Here is a 20957-nt window from a genome sequence, read left to right as displayed (position 1 = left end):
TGGGATGGGCAGAGGCATTAACAATCCACTAGGAGCTTGATGAGAAGTTTTATGTTGAATGCAAACACTGCAAGTTTCCACAAATAACTGAATGTCTTTGAACATCAAAGGCCACCAAAAGGTTCGTCTAATAAGTTCCATAGTTTTCAAAATGCTAGGATGAGCAGATAACATAGTATCGTGGTGAAGCTGGATTATGGATTTTTGAATCTTTTCATTAGGAACGAAAACCAAATCATGTACCATCATCAAATCATCTTTCTCATGTAGGTAAGGATGATCCTTTTTCCAGATCTCAACATCCTTATCCTTCAAGGCCTCCTTGATGTCATTAATAATGTTACTCATGGATAAACTTCCCTGAAAACAAGAAGTCGGGATTACGGGATGGACAATTTCGGGTTGTTCTGGGCCTTTCTCACCAATTCTAGACAAAGCATCCGCTTTCAAGTTCTCTTTCCCGGGACGATAGGTTATTACAAAAGTGTAGTCATTGAAGAACATAGACCAACGTAACTGTCTAGCAGTCAGAGCTTTTACAGATCTTAGAGCTTGAAGATTTCGGTGATCTGTATAAATAGTTACTGGATGACGAGCCCCTAACAGGTAGTGGCGCCATTCTTCAAAAACCCGCCTTTATTGCCATTAATTCCTTATCGGCGATTGCATAATTCTGTTCTGCTTCTGACAACTTCCTAGAAAAGTAAGCTATAGGGTGCATTTGGCCAGTATCAGAATTTCGTTGTGAGAGAATTCCTCCCAATGCATATTGAGATGCATCTGCTTCTACAATAAACGGTTGATTGGGGTCTGGATGACATAAGATTGGGGCCATGGTAAACCTCTTCTTTAGCTTTTGAAAGGCTTCTTCAGCATCTGAGGTCCATAAGAATTTTACTCCTTTTCTCAGCAACCTGGTTATGGGTGTAATTATTTGAGAAAAGTTCTGAATGAATCTACGGTAAAAGTTTGCAAAGCCTAGGAAACTTTGAATTTGTTTCACGGAAGTTGGACTGGGCCAAGTTGTTACTGCTTCTACTTTTTTAGGGTCCATTTCTATACCTTCGGGACTAATTATGTAACCCAGAAAGTCCACCTTGGAGGCATGAAACAGACTTTTTTCCAACTTCACATAAAGAGAATTGGAGAGTAGTTTTTGAAGAATGGCGCGGACCTGCTGTACATGTTCTTCTTCGGTATCAGAGTAGATGAGAATATCATCTATATAGACTACGCAACAGATGTCAATGAATTCATGCAACACTTCGTTTATAAAAAACTGGAAGGCGGCAGGAGCGTTACACAGACCAAAAGGCATAACTTGATATTCAAAGAGACCAAACTTAGTGCGGAAGGCCCTCTTCCATGCGTCTCCTTTTCTTACCCTAACTAAATGGTAAGCTCCTCGCAAGTCCAGTTTAGTATAAATCTTAGCCTTCTTTATTTGGTCCAAAAGTGTTGGAATCAAAGGCAAGGGGTACCTGTTCTTAATTGTGAAGTTGTTTAAAGCCCTATAATCTATGCACGTGCGCAATTCCCCTCCCTTCTTTGGAATAAAAAAAAGAGCTGAAGATACAGGAGATTTGGAGTGCCTAATGAAGCCGTTTGCAAGGTACTCGTCAAGGTATGCTCTCAGATGAGTGTTTTCTGCTTCTGTAAGAGCATAAATGCGACTGCAGGGCAAGGTTGCTCCAGGCATGAGATCTATTCTACAGTCAAAATCTCTATGTGGAGGTAGAGTATTGGCTTTTTTCTTGTCAAACACATCAGATAAGTCGTTATATACCGATGGGACCCCATCCAAAAGCAGGACATTGGGTGATTCAATTCCGAAATCAAAACCTTGAACTACGTCCTTAGATCTACCGATGAGGAAGCACTGTTCAGCACAAAAGGATGACTTAAAGGTAATTAACCTGGTTACCCAATCTATGATCGGGTTATGTTTTATTAACCAAGGTATTCCCAAAATCATCTTAAATTGAGGGGCATCTATTATGTCAAATTGTATTCTTTCTCGATGTATAGGAGAACAATCCATCTCTAAAGGTTCGGTCTGTCTGTTTACAAGCCCTGAAGTCAACTCTTTACCATCAACTGCTCTAACAGTTTCTGGGTGATCCTTATACACAGACTTAAAACCTAACTGTGAGAAGAATTGGAAATCAATAAAATTTCCTGTAGCCCTGGAATCTATAATGGCTTCTAGTTTTCTTGTGTCGGATTCAGGAAGCAGATCTCAGAGTTCTACTAGGATAGAAAAGTGTCTAAAACCTACGGGAGGAAGAGTTGAGACCAAACTAGAAAGACCACCCGATAAACTGACCTCTCCCTTTACCGAGTGTTCTAGTTTTCCGACTTTTCCTGTGTGATGGCCAAATCGGAAGTTTTGGTTTTAAACTTGTTAGGTCGTGTGGGGCATTCTTTTACGAAGTGTCCTGTCTTTCCGCAATATAAACACTGGTTTAAACGTCGCCTTTTTTCCTTCTCCTCCTTAGATAAAGGACCACGGATCGAACCAATTTGCATGGGTTCAACAGAGTCAGACTTTGGACTTGATTCTCGATTTGAGGTTGACTTTTCCTTAAAGAAAACTACCTTATGCTCTGTCTTCCCTCTTTCTCCTTTTCTCTCTGAAACGCGATGATTAAGTTTAACCACTAAATCAATGAAATCACTTATGTCTTCTGGAGGCTCGAGAATCTGAGTTATCATGTCCTTTAATTCCTCCCTTAATCCTCTGTAGAAGATAGAAACTCTTTTGTCGTATGGCCAATCAGCCTCCAAAACCAGACGGTTAAAGGTAGATATATGATGTAACAGATCCGAAGATCCTTGCTTTAAACCTAAAAGCTCATTGTCTGCAGACTGAACAAAAAGATGTTTTGCAAACATCTTCTTTAAAGCCCTCTCGAAATCCTTAAAATTATACAAAATTCGATCGTCATTTTCCACTAAAGGAACTGACCAAAGAGCTGCATCTCCACCCATATAGGATAACATAAATGCTACTCTGGAGGAATCGTCTGGAAAGGCTGTAGTCTTAGCTATAAAATGTAAGTGACATTGTTGTAAAAACACTGAGAACTTATTACAATCCCCATAAAATCTTTCAGGTGGGGCTAAGGGGGTGGGGAACGGAGTTACCACTTGGATCTGAGTCTTGGTATCAGCACTGGACGATGAACTCTGAAAAGTGGTTGATTTCTGCTGAATTGAGTCCTGAAGAGAGGATAAATCCCTATGTAAAGCTGCGTTATCCTGCCTAATTGCTTCTAAAACTGCGGCCAGATCCTGCATGTTAACTTGATCCATTGCATCCGGGCGAAATTATCTACGTGGGCTTTGCCTTCTGTCAAAGCTAACCACGTCGTCCCTTACCTTGTCTTGTCCGATGTCCTCTTGGAAGACGTGGATGATTTCGCAGGGACGCAAGGGACCAACTTCCCTAATCACTAACTAAAACTCACTGATTTGAATATGCACAGCAAGGTTTGAACTAGAAATTAGGGAGGAGGGCCGGTACTGGACGTTGAAGAGAAGACTTAAGTTCTTGCTGTCGACCTGCGAAGCAACAAGCACCAAAGACTTTAGTATTCCAGTTTAAGAGTCACACTCCTAACTATTCCTTGCCCCTTTACTATAACTCTAACTAATCAGAGCACCTAAATCTGAGTGGCGCACTTCTGAAGTTCCCCTACCTGCGATCAGCAAGTTGTAGGCCTTCGCCCAGCATGTCTTTGTTGGGTAGTGGTGATGAAGTCGTCAGATGTCCTCTAGGATAGATGGTCAACTGGTGGAATGTCAGCTTGTTCGTCTGGAAGTTGACGCAAAAGAAAGGAAGGATTAATTTACAATCTTTAAGAGACCCTTTGCATTCTTCCTATCTATTCCTAAGACTTACTTGGCATTAACCTTTGCTTCTTGATCTTGGGGTTCTAGTCTTTTCAATTAGCGCTATAAAAGATAAGCATAAACCAAAAGACACACCAAATCCTAAATATCTTTCTTCTATCACCTTTTTTCAAATAAAATCTAAAACCTCATTGTAAATCTCTTCACAATTCAACACATAAATGAACTGGCAATTGTTCTTCAAAACATTAATATGCATAAAATGTCCCAAGTCTCTTTCTTTGCGAAGGCTTTCGCAAAATAAAAGTTCCAAAAATTCTGTTGACCTTTCTTGCGAAGGGCGCCTTAAATCAAGTAAAGTACTTAGCTTTCCAATTAGTTCTTGAGGTTTCTAGCTCCAGGAAATAAGAAGCACCGCCGTGGAGTCCTGTCAGGATCGAATTCTCCTTCAGGTGAGTTCCTCCATCAGACGCGACCTTCTCCGAGGGAAATCAGAAGGCAAAGCGCCTTCCAGAAGGCTGGGTGCGGTTTAAATACAGGACCGCACCCAGACGCTCCCAGTCACTCTCTCTGAACGTGCGCGGGGACGTTGCTTGCAGTCCCAGTTTGGACATGCACCGAAAGGTAGCGTGCAGGGATGCGGGGAAAGAACCATGAGACCTTCGCAGGGGCATTGTCTCTCACAGAGCCATACGCGAAGGTCATAATTCAAGTATACTGCGCTCTCCAACTCCAATAATCACACAAGGCATCACAATTGTATACAAACGAAAAAGGCACAAGTAAAAGCAAGGTTGGCAGAAACCTAATAAGGTGATAAAACATGTATCACGGAAGTATATGTACACACCCAATCACACTGACTTGATGCGTGCGGGGAGCACGGGACAGGGGTGGGTTTTAATAAGGGAGCATTCTGCACATGTCTTAGGATATGTGTGCTAAGGGTATGTAGAACCATATCTGAAAGAGACACGTTAGTGATAGATTCCTTACCTTAGAATATCCCCAGGCGTCAGACTGGATCCGGAAATTTTTGCGTAGCAATACCCCTGCGCGCTGGTAGGCGTCGTCTGCGGCTCCGCGTCCGTCGTCGGCGTCGTGAGCGCCGGGATGACGTCGTCGGAGTATTTAGACGGCGCCCATGCGCGCTGACGTCAGTTCTTCTTTTTTCCGCGCCAGCTAGCGCAGATCCGGAAGAAGCTCTACCCCCAGTCACTTTTTGACTGAAAACTTTTGATCTTTTTTGATCCTCTATTTAGTCGATTCTCGACTATCGGTGCCAGGGATGCCCGGGTTCAAGCCTTGCTCGAAGTGCGGCCGACTCATGTCGGTCACGGACCCCCATCGCCGGTGCCTGAAGTGCTTAGGCCTCGACCACGACGATCGAACCTGCTCCGACTGCCGGGCCCTGACGTCGAAGGCTAGGCGGGAGCGGTCCCGCAAGCGTCTCGACCTGAGGCAGTCGGCCCGCGTCGCTCCAGGTCCCGGTCCCGGTCCCACGGGAGGTCGAGGGACAGGTCGCGAGGTCGGAGTCATCGACGTTCCGGGAGTGGACACCGATCGTCTGGTTCCAAGTCCTCAGGTAAGAGGCATGAGAGGTCGGAGCGACGCCATCGATCCTCCGACCCGCCCCGACGCTCGCACGATGCGGCCGGGGACTCGGGTGACACCGCCCACGCGGCTCCGCGGGAGTCGCAAGCGTCGCCGCCTGCCCCACACCTTCGGGTCCCTGGGCACGGCGCGTCGCAGGAGGAGGTCGAGAGGTACCTCATGGCCATGAGGGCCCTCCCTCCTCAGTCGGTTCCCGTGGCGCCTTCGGGCCGATCGGCTCCGTCTGGAGGTCCTTCCGGGTCGGGCGCTTCGGCCCCGACGACGTCGGGTGCTTCGGCCCCGGCGCCGCTGGCGACTTCGGTCCCGGCGCCGCACGACCTCGCTGGATCCGGCTCCGGATCCGGGACCTCGCCGGTCGACCTTACGACCTCGCCGGCGCTGTCCCTTCAGGTGTCGTCCCCGGCGGCCGATGTGGTTGCCGCCCCCAATGTTTCCTACGGTCCTACTCAGGAGTCGGAGGGGCGCCGCTGGGCGCCGATTCCGTCGGCCTTTGGAGACTTCTATCTCCACGAGGAGGCCCTGGCTGTTAATCCTGGTCTCCAGGAGCCAGGTGACGAGGAGCAATGGGAGGGGTCCGAGGACCCTCTGGCACGTGATTGCCAGTCACATCAGGACTGGACATATGACCTTGGGGAGGCCAGTGGTATTGACACCTCGCCAGACACTGGATTTACGTCGCCCCCGACTGTGGCTTCGGAGGCGGGTTCTGCTTACAGCGTAGTGTTGACGAAGGCAGCTAAGGCCTTAAACCTTCAGCTCCCCGTCGCGGCCGTGAGGACTAACCTCCTCACTGAGGTCCTCAAACAGCAGTCCGGCTCCGCGGAGCCCCTCCTGCCGTTCAATGAGGCCTTGTGTGACGTTCTTCTGGGCACTTGGTCCAAGCCCGCCACAGGCCCCCCTGTGGACAGGAACGTGGCCAGACGCTACCGCCCGGCACCGGGCGACCCTTGCTTTTTGTCCACCCACCCCACCCCCGAGAGTCTGGTCATCCAGGCCTCCAACTCCCAAACCGCATTCCCGTCGGCCCCGCCCGACAGGGAATCCAAGAGATATGAGCAGTTCGGGAAGAAGGTCTTCTCGTCTGTGAGCCTGGGGCTACGGTCAGTGAACACCAACTGTCTCTTGGGCCGCTACACCCACACTCTGTGGGACACGGTTGCGGAGGTGCTGCCACAATGCCCTGAGGAGGTCAGGGCTAAACTCAGCCAAACCCTTGCGGACGGCCGAGATGCGGCACGTTTTTCTATCCGGTGTGGGCTGGATACCACGGACTCACTGGGCAGGGCGATGGCAACGACGGTGGCGGTTCGACGCCACGCCTGGTTGAGGTCCGCCAACTTCTCGGCCGATGTCCAGGCCACACTCCTGGACATGCCGTTTGATGGACGTCGCCTCTTCGGCGACAAGGCAGACCATGCGCTGGAACGTTTCAAGGACTCCAGGGCCACGGCCAAGTCCTTGGGCCTTACGGCCCCACGCCAGCAATCGGGTGCCTTTCGCTCCTTTCGTGGCCACGGAAGGGGCGCCCCACCACGGACCGCCAGCCACACGCCGCAAAATGTCCAGCAGCGCGGTGGCGGACGTGGGAACCGCCGTGGCGGTGGTCGGGGTCAGCGGCGAGGCCAGTCCACACCTCCCTCAGCAGCCCCCGCCTCAAAACCTTCCTAGTCCGAGTTTTCAGGCCCATGTGACGCCTGTGGGAGGCAGGGTTCGCCATCACCTCTCCCACTGGCATACAGTCACTTCGGACAGGTGGGTGCTGCAAATTGTCCGAAGGGGTTTCTCCCTCCCCTTCGAGTCTTCCCCTCCATCCATGCCACCTCAATACCACCGTGTGTCGGGGGATCACTTGCAACTTCTGCAAGAGGAAGTTTCGGCCCTCTTGGCCAAGAGGGCCATCGAGCGCGTTCCTGGGCCAGAAGTAGGACGTGGTTGTTACTCCCACTACTTTCTGGTGCCCAAGAAGGGCAAAGGGGGCCTACGCCCTATCTTGGATCTGCGGAACGTCAACGGCTTCCTACGGACGGAGAAGTTCAAGATGCTCACTTTGGCTCAGGTCCTGGCTGCCCTGGACCCAGGAGACTGGATGGTAGCGTTGGACTTGCAGGACGCCTATTTCCACATCCCCGTCCTGCCGGCCCACCGGCGTTACCTGCGGTTCACGGTAGGCCTAGAGCACTTTCAGTTTACCGTGCTCCCCTTCAGCCTTACCAGCGCCCCACGGGTGTTCACGAAGGTGATGGCGGTGGTCGCAGCCCATCTGCGCAGGCAGGGGGTATCAGTCTTCCCCTACCTCGACGACTGGTTGTTGAAGGCGGGCTCGCCCCAGACAGTCGTCAGCCACCTCCAGACTACGGCCGACCTCCTGCACTTGCTGGGGTTCTCCATCAATGTGCCGAAGTCACACCTGTGTCCCTCTCAGAAGCTCCTTTTCATCGGAGCGGTTCTCGACTCGGCGCAGTTTCGGGTTTACCCACCCGAGCAGCGGGTTCGGGATATTCAGGCTCTGATTCCTGTCTTCAGACCGTTATCCCGGGTCTCGGTCAGGTTGACGCTGCGGCTTCTGGGACTGATGGCCTCCTGCATCCTTCTGGTGCGTCACGCCAGGTGGCGGATGCGGGCTCTGCAGTGGGACCTGAAGTTTCAGTGGGCCCAGCATCAGGGCAACCTGTCCGATCATGTCCTGATCTTGGAGGGCACTGCGAAGCAACTGCAGTGGTGGCTCACGGACCGCGAATGGGTCAGTGGCAGACCCCTCTCCCTACCCCAGCCGGAGCACGTAGTTGTGACGGACGCGTCCCTCCAGGGCTGGGGAGGCCACATGGGGGAGGCGGAGATCAGAGGCCTCTGGTCTCCGGCGGAGTCCCGGCTCCACATCAACCTTCTGGAGCTGCGGGCGATTCGTCTTGCACTGAAGGCATTCCTCCCCTCTGTCAGGGGGAGCGTGGTGCAAGTGTTCACCGACAACACCACCGCCATGTGGTACTGCAACAAACAGGGCGGTGTGGGGTCGTGGACCCTTTGCCAGGAGGCTCTGCGCCTCTGGCAGTGGCTGGAACATCAGGGCGTGACCCTGGTGGTTCAACACCTGGCAGGCTCTCTGAATGCCAGGGCGGACGAACTCAGCCGCCGGTGCATGATGGATCACGAATGGCGTCTGAACTCGGACGTGGCGCAAGGTCTCTTTCGACAGTGGGGAGAGCCTTGGTTAGATCTATTCGCCACAGAAGAGAACGCGCAATGTCAGCAGTTCTGCGCGTTGGAGTTTCCAAGGCGGCACTCGCTCGGAGACGCTTTTCGTCGCGAGTGGAGCTGCGGTCTGTTGTACGCTTTTCCGCCTATACCACTTCTGCCCAGAGTGCTGAAGAAGATCAGGCGCGACCGGGCCCAGGTCGTCCTTGTGGCTCCGGACTGGGCACGAAGATACTGGTATCCCGAGCTACTCAGCATGTCAGTCGATCCCCCGATTCGTCTGCCTCTTCGGGAGGACCTTCTGTCGCAGCAGCAGGGGACGGTCCTGCACCCGAACCTGTCCAGTCTCCACCTACAAGCTTGGAGATTGAGCGGCGGCAGTTGAGGCCATTTGACTTGCCTCCCGAAGTCTGTGACATCATTCTGGCAGCCAGGCGTCCCTCCACTAAGTCGGTATACGCCTGCCGGTGGAACAGATTTGTGGCATGGTGCGCAGCAAAGGCTGTGGATCCCCTCTCTGCACCCCTTTCGGAAGTGCTGCTCTTTCTTCTTTCCCTTGCCCAGCAGGGCTCTGCTCTGGGCACTCTTAAAGGGTACCTTTCTGCTCTTTCAGCCTTCTTGAGGCTACCAGATCAGCCTTCTTTATTCAAGTCCCCTATTGTGAGTAGATTTCTGAAGGGCATCACGCACATGTTTCCTCCTGTTCCCTTCGTGATGCCCCAGTGGGACTTGAATCTGGTTCTCACCTATCTGATGTGTGCTCCCTTTGAGCCACTTCATAACTGCCCTCTTCGTCTCCTTACTCTGAAGACGGCCTTCCTGGTTGCCATCACCTCTGCCAGGAGGGTGAGTGAGCTCCAGGCTCTTTCTTCTTCTCCACCTTTCCTGTCTGTTCATCCTGATAAGGTGGTGTTACGTACACGACCTTCCTTTCTGCCCAAGGTTGTCACGGCCTTCCACATCGGGCAGTCCATCACTTTGCCCACCTTCTTTCCGCCTCCGCATCCCTCGAAAGAGGAGGAGAGGCTCCACCGTCTGGATCCAAAACGTTCGCTCTCCTACTACCTAGATCGCACACGCCAATTCCGGGTGGATGACCAACTCTTCTTGGTTACGTGGGCGCGAAGAAGGGAAAGGCTGTACACAAGAGGACCATCTCCAGGTGGATCATCTTGTGTATCCAAGCATGTTACTCCATGGCGAGGAAGGAGCCCCCGGCTGGATTGCGGGCTCACTCCACTCGGGCCACGGCAACGACAACTGCCCTGGGCCGCGGTGTCCCCCTGCAGGACATCTGTCAGGCAGCCACATGGGCCTCGCTGCACACGTTCGCAAGACACTACTGCCTGGACAGTCAAGTCCGGAGGGATGGCTTCTTTGGCCGTTCCGTCCTCCAGGACTTTCTGGTGTGATATTGGTTCGCAGACCCACCACCGGGGTTGGTATTGCTGGGGTATCTATTCTAAGGTAAGGAATCTATCACTAACGTGTCTCTTTCAGATGCACAAGTTACTACTTGTGTAACGATATATCTGTAAGAGACATTAGTTAGTGATAGATTCCTTACCGCGCACCCATCCTCCCCGTTCTGCGAACCGATATTTAGGGTTAAGGTCATCCCCTTTCAGGGCCCTAGTTTCATGGCACCAGTGTTAGTTCTATCATGGCTCTGCGTATCTGGCGCGGAAAAGCTGTGTTATCAGAACTGACGTCAGCGCGCATGGGCGCCGTCTAAATACTCCGACGACGTCATCCCGGCGCTCACGACGCCGACGACGGACGCGGAGCCGCAGACGACGCCTACCAGCGCGCAGGGGTATTGCTACGCAAAAATTTCCGGATCCAGTCTGACGCCTGGGGATATTCTAAGGTAAGGAATCTATCACTAACTAATGTCTCTTACAGATATATCGTTACACAAGTAGTAACTTGTGCGACAGTCTGCTTGTTCCACAGAAACACATTCCTGCCCAGTGAAGAAGGTAAACAGAACCCACCCACAGAGATAGGGCCTAGCTTTTCTGTCTCCGTTTAAGTGATTTACAGAGCTCGCATCTATAGAAGGCCCATGGCCCCCACGCAATGCACGAAGAAATATATGCCTACACTGGCTCTTGGTGATGAGCAACCTTTGCTTGAGCGACCTTTACTTCAGACAATACATCCTTCAAACATAAGATATCAGATAATAGCAGACGTGCAGGTCGTCCTGACACTCAAGGCTTCTCTGCTAGACCGAAAGTCAGCTCCCCCCAGCTTCCCCCAGTTACACGTTAATTGCACGTCATGACCAAGTGCGCACACAAATAGGGTAAGGGTTCCAGCTGACCACGCAGACCCCCTCCATGTATCCACCCACCTATGACACACCTATGACTCCTCAAGAGAACGCCCACGTGTACGCCTTCTTACACGCCCTCTTGCATGCCCATATGCTCTTATCTCTCTCTTTTTCTTGCTCCGCCTTCTCTATGCAATGCAATGTATGTTTAATGTATAAATATTGTACTCTGTGAATAAAGTTCAGAAGACCCTTCCTGAACCTTAGTGGTGATGGAACCCGATTCTCCCTTAACTCGAGTTACTGAAATAAAGCCCTTCTGAATCGGACACCACGGACTCTGCCTCTCATTATATGCATGACCTTTTGTTTAAGTATAGAAATTCCGACAGGGTAATATTTTATTTACCACATAATTCTGGCGCCCGAATAGGGACAAGTCCCCTTCCCCACGCGCCGGCGATGTAGGTCCAGCCCATGCCCCCTTCTACAGCCGTGACGGACTTCAAAGTGTACATGCCAGCGGGACTTCCTGCTTACTCCCTCAGGCCCACGGAGGAGACGGACTGCGACCAGGCATCCACACGAGGCGGTGAGGATTGCGGATCACCCCAACCAGAGCCCAAGCCGTGAGAGAGCAAGGTCCGAGGTATCCAGAGGCCCACCTGTTCCGAGGCGCATGCGCAGCAGTATCGAGTTTCCGAGGCCTTCAAGTTCTGCTTCCCGGTGAGTACCGTTATTGGGAATGCATAAAGATCAAAGTTTCAAGACGGGTTCATTTATCTGAGCTCGGTAAAGATGTGTCCGTTCACACATGCACGGTAAAGACGGGTCCATTCCGGTGGGCACGGTATAGACGTGTCTCTTTATGAGACCGGTATGGTTGTACTGTATTCCAGTGCATAAAGTTAACGGTTTTCAAGTTCATGTTTTCCCCATGTATCAGTCAAAATGTATCTGTTTTAGTGTTTTAGTGTTGTAGTGTGAATGATTGTTTCAGTCAGTCCATTTTAGTGTGTATTGTGTTTTCAAGTTCGTTCCAACATGCCACTGTTTTCGAAATTACGTCAGATAGGGACCAGGAAAGGGATACTCGAAGAGTCAGTTCCCGTCCCGCCTAGAGACACACCTGGTCATTATATGTATAATAAACATGGGCTAGATGCCATATTGTTTTTAGACTTGTGGGTAGATTACACGAAGGATTTAGAGGAGAAGTACAGATGGCCTGCCTCAGGAACATGGGATTCTGAATGCATTATGAAAGTAGAGGAAGCGCTATGGAAAAGGAAAGTAAGACCGTCTCAGAAAGATGCCATTGAGTTATGGCGTAAAGAAGTGCATAGGAGAGCAGAGAAAGAATTCCACCAAGCAGAGAGAAGTAAACAAGCAGCGGAAAAAGCCAAAGAAAAAGAACTGCGGGAGGAGGGGGAACGGGTCAAGGCAGAACAAGCTGATAGAGAAAGAAATGCCCTCGTTGCTGGTATTTATCCCGTCCTCTCAGAAGAACTAGCTAAAGTGACCCCCTCAGAAACATCGCGTAGGTCGCGTACGCCACCACCTGTACCCTTTAGAGTATGTAGACAGAAGCCGACAGCCTCTGAGGCTTTTATTTCCTCCTATCTAGAAGAGCCCCCACCGGACTATGTAAACGCAGAATTCCCTCCACCCCCATCAGCAGCTCAGCTCCTACAGCTCCAGCATGTCGTGAAAGACGACGTAGGTGCCGGGGCAGTGGGGGGGCCACTGCCAACGCCACGAACACCGCCAACAACACGAACACCGCTAGGGCTATCACGAACGCCACAAATGACATCAACACCATTTAAATATACTGTAACAGTTCCACGTTGTATATACGATCCAGTACCAGGAGAGGGTTCAATGCTCGTGTTTTCACTAAGATTAAGACATGCCGTCGACTATTTCATCACATTACCAGGCATGAAGGAACACCTAGATAAAATATACCATTTCATTAGAACGGGGGAGGGACCCGAGAGTATAGAAGAGGCCATGGAACAAAGAAAGGTGGAGGTTAAGAACTTCATTTTGCGTTTTATGATTAACTGTCTGATCAGGGAACAAGACCAACCAGACAAAGAGGTAAAGAAAGGTCTGATGGATTGGAGTGACAACATATCTGCCGGTCGGCATGATAGACAGGGACAGACAGAAAGTATGTACAAGAAAATACGAAAGGAGATCTTAGAAATACACAGGGAAGAGTCTGACGGGCAGTATGAGTCATCATCTGAAGATCTTGAGCCAGAAACCGAGGCAAAGGACAAAATGAATTACGTAGGCAAAGCACGACAGTTTGACAAGCCCAAGTGCCTCGACTACCGCAAACGGGGACATTCTATAAAAGATATTCCCTTGAAAATGTATTCCAAGCTACTGAAAACGCACTGAAACGACGGGTAGAGAGCGAGCGATCCCACACCCCACACGAAAAGGAGTTGGCCCGGTCAGCCGTCCAATGGGTGTCTAATTCTAAGATATATAGCAATGACATAGTAGCCCAGACTTTCTTGAGTCTTCCGCCGAACGAACAGCGTTTGGCTGGTATTTACATGGTTCAATATTTGATAACGTTGTATGAGAGTCAATATTCTGATCCTGGTCCATTGTATAAATTACTGGACGATATACTTCTAGAAAGATGGACAGACCTAGGTACTGGATTAATTAATGTTATTCTGGACCAACGACATAAGCACTTACATTCTCTGACCACATGCATGCTTCCCGCCCCACACCACGACAGAAAGAACTTATACATAGACAGACAGAATCCCCTACGAGAGGTACATCCCGTCAAAAATGCAACGGGTGAGCTTCAACGAGTATATGTTTACACACCCTTAACGAAATTAGAAATACTGGAAATGAAAAAGATGTTGCCCTGCTATGATAAAGACCCGGGGGGGTTTCACCGTGAATTAAAAGACATTCTCCGCATAGGGGATTACACGTACGCTGACATTATAAAATTATTGAAAGTACTGTTGCCTGCTGGTATTTACGAAAAGCTTAAGGAAAAGGACTGGGAGGTGGGAGAGAAAAGTTAAGTTGGGCAGATTTGGAAGCAGAGGATAACGGCCGGCACCCTGGTGTTTTGGTCTTGGGGAAAAAGCTAAAGAACTACCTGAACTCCTAATACAGGTTTTGCCGAGACTATTGGTTACTAAAAAGATAGATTGGGATGCTATTTCAGCCTGTAAACAGAAACAAGACGAGGACACAAGTGATTTTTATTCTAGATTCGAGAAATGTTTTTCTATTAATAGTGGCCTTAAGCCCAGTAGTGAATCATATCCACATCTTTTCGTGAGCAAATTAGTAGAGAATTCCTTACCCCAGATCAAGAATAGAGTACTGAAGGTTGAAAGTACTTGCCAAGCAAATAGCCCTTCACAAATGTTGCAAATGCTACAATATCACCAGAACAGAATTAGAGAGGAGCAGGATCATGAAAAGAGACACATGAAAGAGACGAAAATGAAAGTGCTGGTTGCTCAAACGGTACCAGCTAATACGAACAAAAATGCCACGACACTTGTTAAAGGGAACTGTAATTATTGCAAACAGTCAGGTCACTTTGTAAAAGATTGTGCTGTCCTGAAACATAATATAGCTACAGGCAAGACAAAAGAACGACCGCATCCTCCTAGGCAGAATAGCACCCCACAGAACACACAACAGACAGTAGCGAATTTTCCACCCCCACCACCACCTGTTAATGCCACACAACAAATGTATCAGTACACGCAGTCCGACTATCCAGATTACTCACAGTTCTCATGAAACAGCCTAGAGAGTGAAGTTGGCTTGCCCCTTATTGAGGTTCCTGTAGATCAAGAGGGTCCCTATGTACATAGTCGTGTATTGGGAAAGGACAGAAAATTTCTGATTGACACAGGGGCGAGCAGGACTTCCATTAGCCATGACGAGGTTCCAGGGGCACCCCTCTCAGGCTCACAGAATGTTTCCCTGGGATTTTCAGGAAAGCCTATTGTTAATGAAGTGTCGAAACCAGTTTCCCTAGGGGTTGGTCCATTGCACGTACCACAGACTTGTTACTTACTAAGTCATGGCCAGAAAACTTGCTTGGTATAAAGACATTGAAAGAACTAGGAGCAGTTATATGTTGTTCTCCGGAAGGAGTACGACTGTTCTTACGTGATTTTAAAGGACATTATGTGTTGAAGGATTTTGACCACAGACTCCAGAATGTACCACAGCACTTATGGGCACAAGGTCCGACTGACGTAGGTTACATGCACATTACACCACACCGTGTCACTCTCAAAATAGGAGTAGTATTACCACGTATCCGACAATACAAGTTACCACCTGATGCCGTAGTAGCCTTACTGAAAATTGTTGACAAACTCATTGCACAAGGAGTGGTAGTGGAAGACTGACTCGAATGTATGTAATTCACCTGTCATCCCTATTCTTAAACGAACAGACCCTAATGCACCACCAGTTTACAGACTAGTTGTTGACCTTCGAGAATTGAACAAATGTATAGTCCCTCAATACCCAGTGGTCCCAGACATTTCTTCATTACTGACTGCTATTGATTCTGAGGCAACGTTCTTTACTGTAATTGACTTGAAGAATGCCTTTTTCAGTGTTCCAATTCATCCAGATAGTCAGTATCTTTTCGGATTCAGTTTAAATGGACGCAGCTTTAAATTTGCGAGAGCTCCCCAAGGTTTTACAGAGAGTCCTAGCATTTACAGCCAAGCATTAAAAAGACAGCTGGACAGTATTCACATGCCTGCCAACACTGCACTGCTCCAGTATGTAGACGACATCCTAATTACTGCACGATCAGAACCAGACTGCGAAAATGCATCACTGACAGTTTTACACTTTCTGGCAGACAAGGGGCACAAAGTGTCCCCTTCGAAGTTGCAATTTTGTGCACAGCAAGTGGTGTACCTTGGACACTTGCTGTCCAAGAGGGGTAGGCAGCTGACACAAGAGCGTATTCAGTTAATTGCTAACCTTTCACAGCCCAATACACAAAAGGAAGTACGGGCCTTCATTGGCCTCACTTCATACTGCAGACAATGGATTCCCCAGTATGCCTATCTAGCCAAACCACTCATACAGTTGACAACACAGGAGGCAGCGTCTTCGACTGTCCTCCCTTGGACACAAGAACATACCCTGGCATTTGAAGAATTGAAAAGAGCCTTATGTCAAGCACCAGTTTTAGCGACTCCTTGTTACAGCAAACCTTTTACGCTTTTCGTAACTGAACGAGATGGAAAAGCATTATCTGTCCTCACACAAGAGCAAGCAGGAAAACACAAGCCTTGTGCTTATTTTTCTAGTACACTGGATCCAGTGGCCCAGGCTCTGCCTGCGTGCCTGAAATCAGTTGCAGCAACAGCCCTAGCCATACGACAAAGTGACTCCATAGTGCTGGGACACCCCCTGATAGTACAGGTTCCACACGCAGTGGAAGTTCTCTTGAACAGGACACAGACACAGCACTTGACTGTAGCGAGACTGACAGGATATGAACTGACGTTATTTCAGCCACACATAGAGATCAGACGATGCACTATTCTCAACCCTGCTACACTCTTGCCCTCAAGCACAGTAGACACTGCACCCCATGACTGTGTGGAAGTAATAAATACAGTGACGAAACCAAGACAAGACCTGACAGACATTGCACTGCCAGACCCTGACCTGACACTTTATGTAGATGGTTCATGTATGAGAACAAGCACAGGAGAGTTAGTGGCCACATATGCCGTGACTACTGATACAGAAGTCATAGAGACACAAAGAATAGACACACTGTCAGCACAAGCAGCAGAGCTCATCGCTCTGACACAAGCTTGCATAAGAGCCAAGAACTTGAAAGTGAACATTTATACAGATTCACAGTATGCATTCGGTGTTGTTCATGATTTCGGAGTGTTATGGAGGGAGAGAGGTTTCTTGACCTCTCATGGGGCTAAAATTCAGCACGGCCCGCTTATTCAGGCTCTGTTAGAAGCAATACATTTGCCTACAGCCATAGCCATCCTGAAATGCAAAGCACACACCAAAGTTACAGACACCATTTCCCAGGGTAATGACCTGGCAGACCGAACAGCTAAACTTACAGCCCAGACACCAACAGACACGACAAAGACAGAGGTACCATTACTGACGAAAAGCATCACAGTCGGGGATCCTACACAAGATGTACTCGACATACAGACACATGCCACTCCAGATGAAATAAAGAAATGGACTGAACAAGGAGGGGTCCAGACTGACCAAGGTTGGATGACTAAAGGCAAAGCTACATGGTTTCTCCCAGACTCTATGGTACAGGCCATCATAAACACAGCACATAGTCCAGCACACTTGGGAGAAAAGGCAATGCTAGACAGCTTACAGAATATCTGGTTTAACAAGCACCTGCGTGCAGCAGCAAAAGAGAAAGTACGCACCTGTATGATCTGTTGCCTGTTCAATCCAGGCAAAGGCATTCCGGTGGAACAAGGCGGATTTCATCCTCCTGACCATCCTTTTGAAGTCCTCCAGATGGATTATATCCAGATGGACAGATGTAGAGGTTACAAGTATGTCCTGGTAGTTGTATGTGCACTATCTAGATGGACAGAAGCGTACCCAGTCCCAGATTATACTGCTGTGACCACCGCCAGGCAATCGGTGCGTGAGTTTTTCCCCAGATACGGATTGCCCTGTGTCGTGTACTCAGATAATGGTCAGCCCTTTTCTTCTGAATTAATGAAACAAGTTTTCCCACTGTTAGGATATCAATGGAAGTTTCATTGTGTACGACACCCAGAAGCAGCCGGACTCGTAGAGCGCCATAATCAGACACTTAAGACGAAATTAGCAAAGATTTGTGCAGACAAAGGCGTGGATTGGATGGTAGCCTTGCCAGTTGCTCTCTTTTACATGCGTATGGTGGCTCATTCCAGAACAGGCCTATCTCCTTATGAAGTGGTTTTTGGTAGACCACCGAATATGTGGGGTACGCCTATGCCTAAGAAAATAACTGATGTTGACAGTAACATGCTGACAGATTACCTGGCTTCCTTGATGTCTGCACTACTCTCTTGTTGTTCACAGGGTGCCGGTCCTTCCCTGATAACACTCAAGTCAAGGAGCACACCATCGTCCCTGGTGATCACGTATATGTGCGGAACTTTGAACGATCAAGCCCCCTTGAGCCGCGCTGGAAAACACCGAAATTAGTTTTGCTCACCACGAGGACAGCTGTCAAGGTCGAAGGACGTAAAGGATGGCTTCACGCCCAACACTGCAAGAAACACTTTGGAGATTCCGGAACTTTGATCAAGACTAAGGACAGTACCGATGGTACAGACTCTAAGGATGGTACAGACTCTAAGCCCCCTTTGTTAGAAAAGACTCCGCAACAGGAATATAGGTCCAAGTTACGATCTAGTAAGTCAGACAGCGTTTAATTGTTTAAGTCCACTAGGTGGTGAATCGGTTAGACAGGTTTCTGACATGTATAAGATCGTAGACCAGAATAGTAAAATGAGAGAAATGAAAGAAAAATACTGCAAGATATTACGCAGCAGATGTATAGTAACTATGATTTTTATGTCTCTTCTGTGCATCACTATATTATGTATCAGCTTGGCACTACATGTTTTCTTTCCTCCTATTGCCTCACATATACACATTACCTCCAATAACACTGTAGAGCACACATTCAGTGATCTGCCACCCCATGAATTATCATATCGACTAGCCCTGCGCAACAATACTTTTATTCGGATGTTGCACTATTCACACCAGACCAGCAACGTAACGAATTGCTGGGTATGTGGCCGACTCCCACCTTATCAGAAAATGAAGGGAGTTCTGCCCCTCTTTCCTTTTCCGTTCTCGCACAATGGTTCGTGCGGAGCATGGTTTGCTTTAATGTCATCACTAGACAGAAAGTCCGCAGTCTCTCAGGGTGTCTGGATATGGGGAAACTTGAATACAGTTATGAACAAGGCATGTTTTCCAGACGAAGACGTTCTTCCCCAAAGGAAAGGGACCGATCTAGGAAATGAAGTGTACGAACAAGGAAATGCTTCCCTTAACTTTATGATTCTGAATGTTCAGTCCGAGCAAAATACAGGTCCACCGTTCATATCAGTCTTACCAGTAAAAGGTGAATTGTGCGTTAAAAAGAAAGGATCGGTACATTTGGGACACAGTGAATGTGATACTGTAGTCGAGTTTAATGACAAAGGAAAGTCTTCTTTCAAAGCTTTCTTGCCATTCCTATTTCATTTGCGGTCAGACAGCCTATGTACATCTGCCCTTAGACTGAGGTGGGACATGTTATATAGCGTTCCTGCTGCCACCTGTCTTTCTAGCCCCATCCAATTATCATCGACATTCACGATTTTAGCATGTCAGACACAGGAGGGAGATCGATTCCCCAGTGGTTGATCAGACTGAGACAGCTTGGGAGCAATATACGGATTTTAATAAAGGTTTTCTTTTTTTTCATAGGTCCCGTCCAAAACAGTAAACTAATACGCAAGTTAACAAGACCTCTAGAAGCAGTTGTAAATGAGACTGCATCTGCCCTGGCGAACTTGACAGAGGAGCAGTCTGCCATGCAACTTGTTGTTCTTCAGAACCGCCTTGTTCTTGACGTCATCCTGGCAGATAGGGGCGGGGCTTGTAGAGTGATCGGCTCCAGTTGCTGCGTGTTTATTCCAAATAACGCGCCGTCTGTGTACGCAGCAATAACAAGACTCCACAATATTGCTCACGAGATACATCAAGATCCAGGCACATGAACTTGGTCCGGTTGGCTCTGGAGTGTAATATCGGCATGGGGATGGAAAGTGTTGTCGTTCCTAGGAATGATACTGCTTATGATATTCAGCTGCTGTCTCTGTCTGCAATGTGGCCCGGCGATTTGCGGCCTGTGTGCCACTGCCTGTATTCCCCATCCACGTATACAAAAGAGAAAAGACGAACAAATGATGCTGTATGATCAGATATACGGTCTCATGAATATAGATGTGTCCTGAAGGGCACAGTAGGGGACAAGGAGGGAATGAGGAAATAGAAATTTTACATGGCCAATGTGTCCCCTGCATGTACCCCACGTTTAGTGTATGTTCATGTTACAAGCAAGTAAAGGGAATTAGTATGGGCGCATCTTGCGCCCCTACAATTGCTAACATTTATGTAGCTCACTTTGAAATGAAACATATATTTAATGAGATAGCACCATTTTTTGAGTCAATATTTTACTGGTCAAGATATATTGACGACATTGTATTTATTTGGAACGACGAGGAAGAGATATTACAGGAATTCATGTCATGGCTTAATGTATGTGACCCTAATTTAAAGTTTACTGACAAGAAAAGCAAAACAGAACTGGATTTTCTTGATTTGACCATCAAACATGACAAAGGTATTTTGTTCACAGATCTCTATGTAAAACCTAGTGCCCGCAATACTCTCCTTCATTACAGCAGCTTCCATCCTTTGACACAAAAAAATAGCATACCCTTCAGTCAATTTTTAAGACTTAGAAGAAACTGCACTCACCTTACAGAGTATGATGAGAGAGCTGCTGTAATGAAGGACAAGTTCAAAGAGCGTGGATACCCTCACAGGTTAATTAGGGAGTCATGTAAAAGAGCTAGATATTATGATAGACAACACCTAATCAATAATACTAAACCGAAAAAAGATGCCAGTCTGGTATTTGTTACTAGACATTCGCAACTTAACAACCAGTTGCAACAGATTCTCTACTCCCACTGGCATATACTCAATGTAAATAAAACAAAACAAGAACTGATAGCCAAACCTCTATTTGCATATCGAAAAAATAAGAATCTTAAAGATTTAGTAGTCAGAACACGAATGACAGCAATACAAGGGAACCTATACAGAAATCCAATCACCGGGGCTCCGGTAATTGGTAATTTTAAATGTGGGAACTGTAAAATCTGCCCACAAACTATTGAAA

The 20957-nt window shown here is 48.2% G+C and overlaps 2 protein-coding genes across 4 annotated transcripts in view; one reads left to right on the top strand and one right to left on the bottom strand.

Moving 5' to 3' along the window:
- The window catches only part of SLC26A8 (solute carrier family 26 member 8), a 3386895-nt gene that overhangs the window by 1284283 nt on the left and 2081655 nt on the right, over window positions 1-20957 (top strand). The gene's annotated exons all lie outside the window — the stretch shown is intronic.
- Window positions 1-20957, bottom strand: part of LOC147712559 (uncharacterized) — a 293966-nt gene that overhangs the window by 218592 nt on the left and 54417 nt on the right. For 2 of the 3 annotated variants that reach the window (XM_086923261.1, XM_086923262.1), the window contains exon 2: window positions 3702-3817. The exons of the other annotated variant lie outside the window; for it this stretch is intronic. The gene's annotated coding sequence lies outside the window, so the exon portion shown is untranslated. The remainder of the gene's footprint in view (window positions 1-3701; window positions 3818-20957) is intronic. 3 annotated transcript variants of the gene reach the window in all.

Source organism: Lissotriton vulgaris, chromosome 5, assembly GCF_964263255.1.
Source record: "Lissotriton vulgaris chromosome 5, aLisVul1.2, whole genome shotgun sequence".
Classification (NCBI taxonomy): domain Eukaryota; kingdom Metazoa; phylum Chordata; class Amphibia; order Caudata; family Salamandridae; genus Lissotriton; species Lissotriton vulgaris.
Note: the sequence above shows the minus strand (reverse complement) of the source record. Positions and strands in the feature narration are given on the sequence as shown.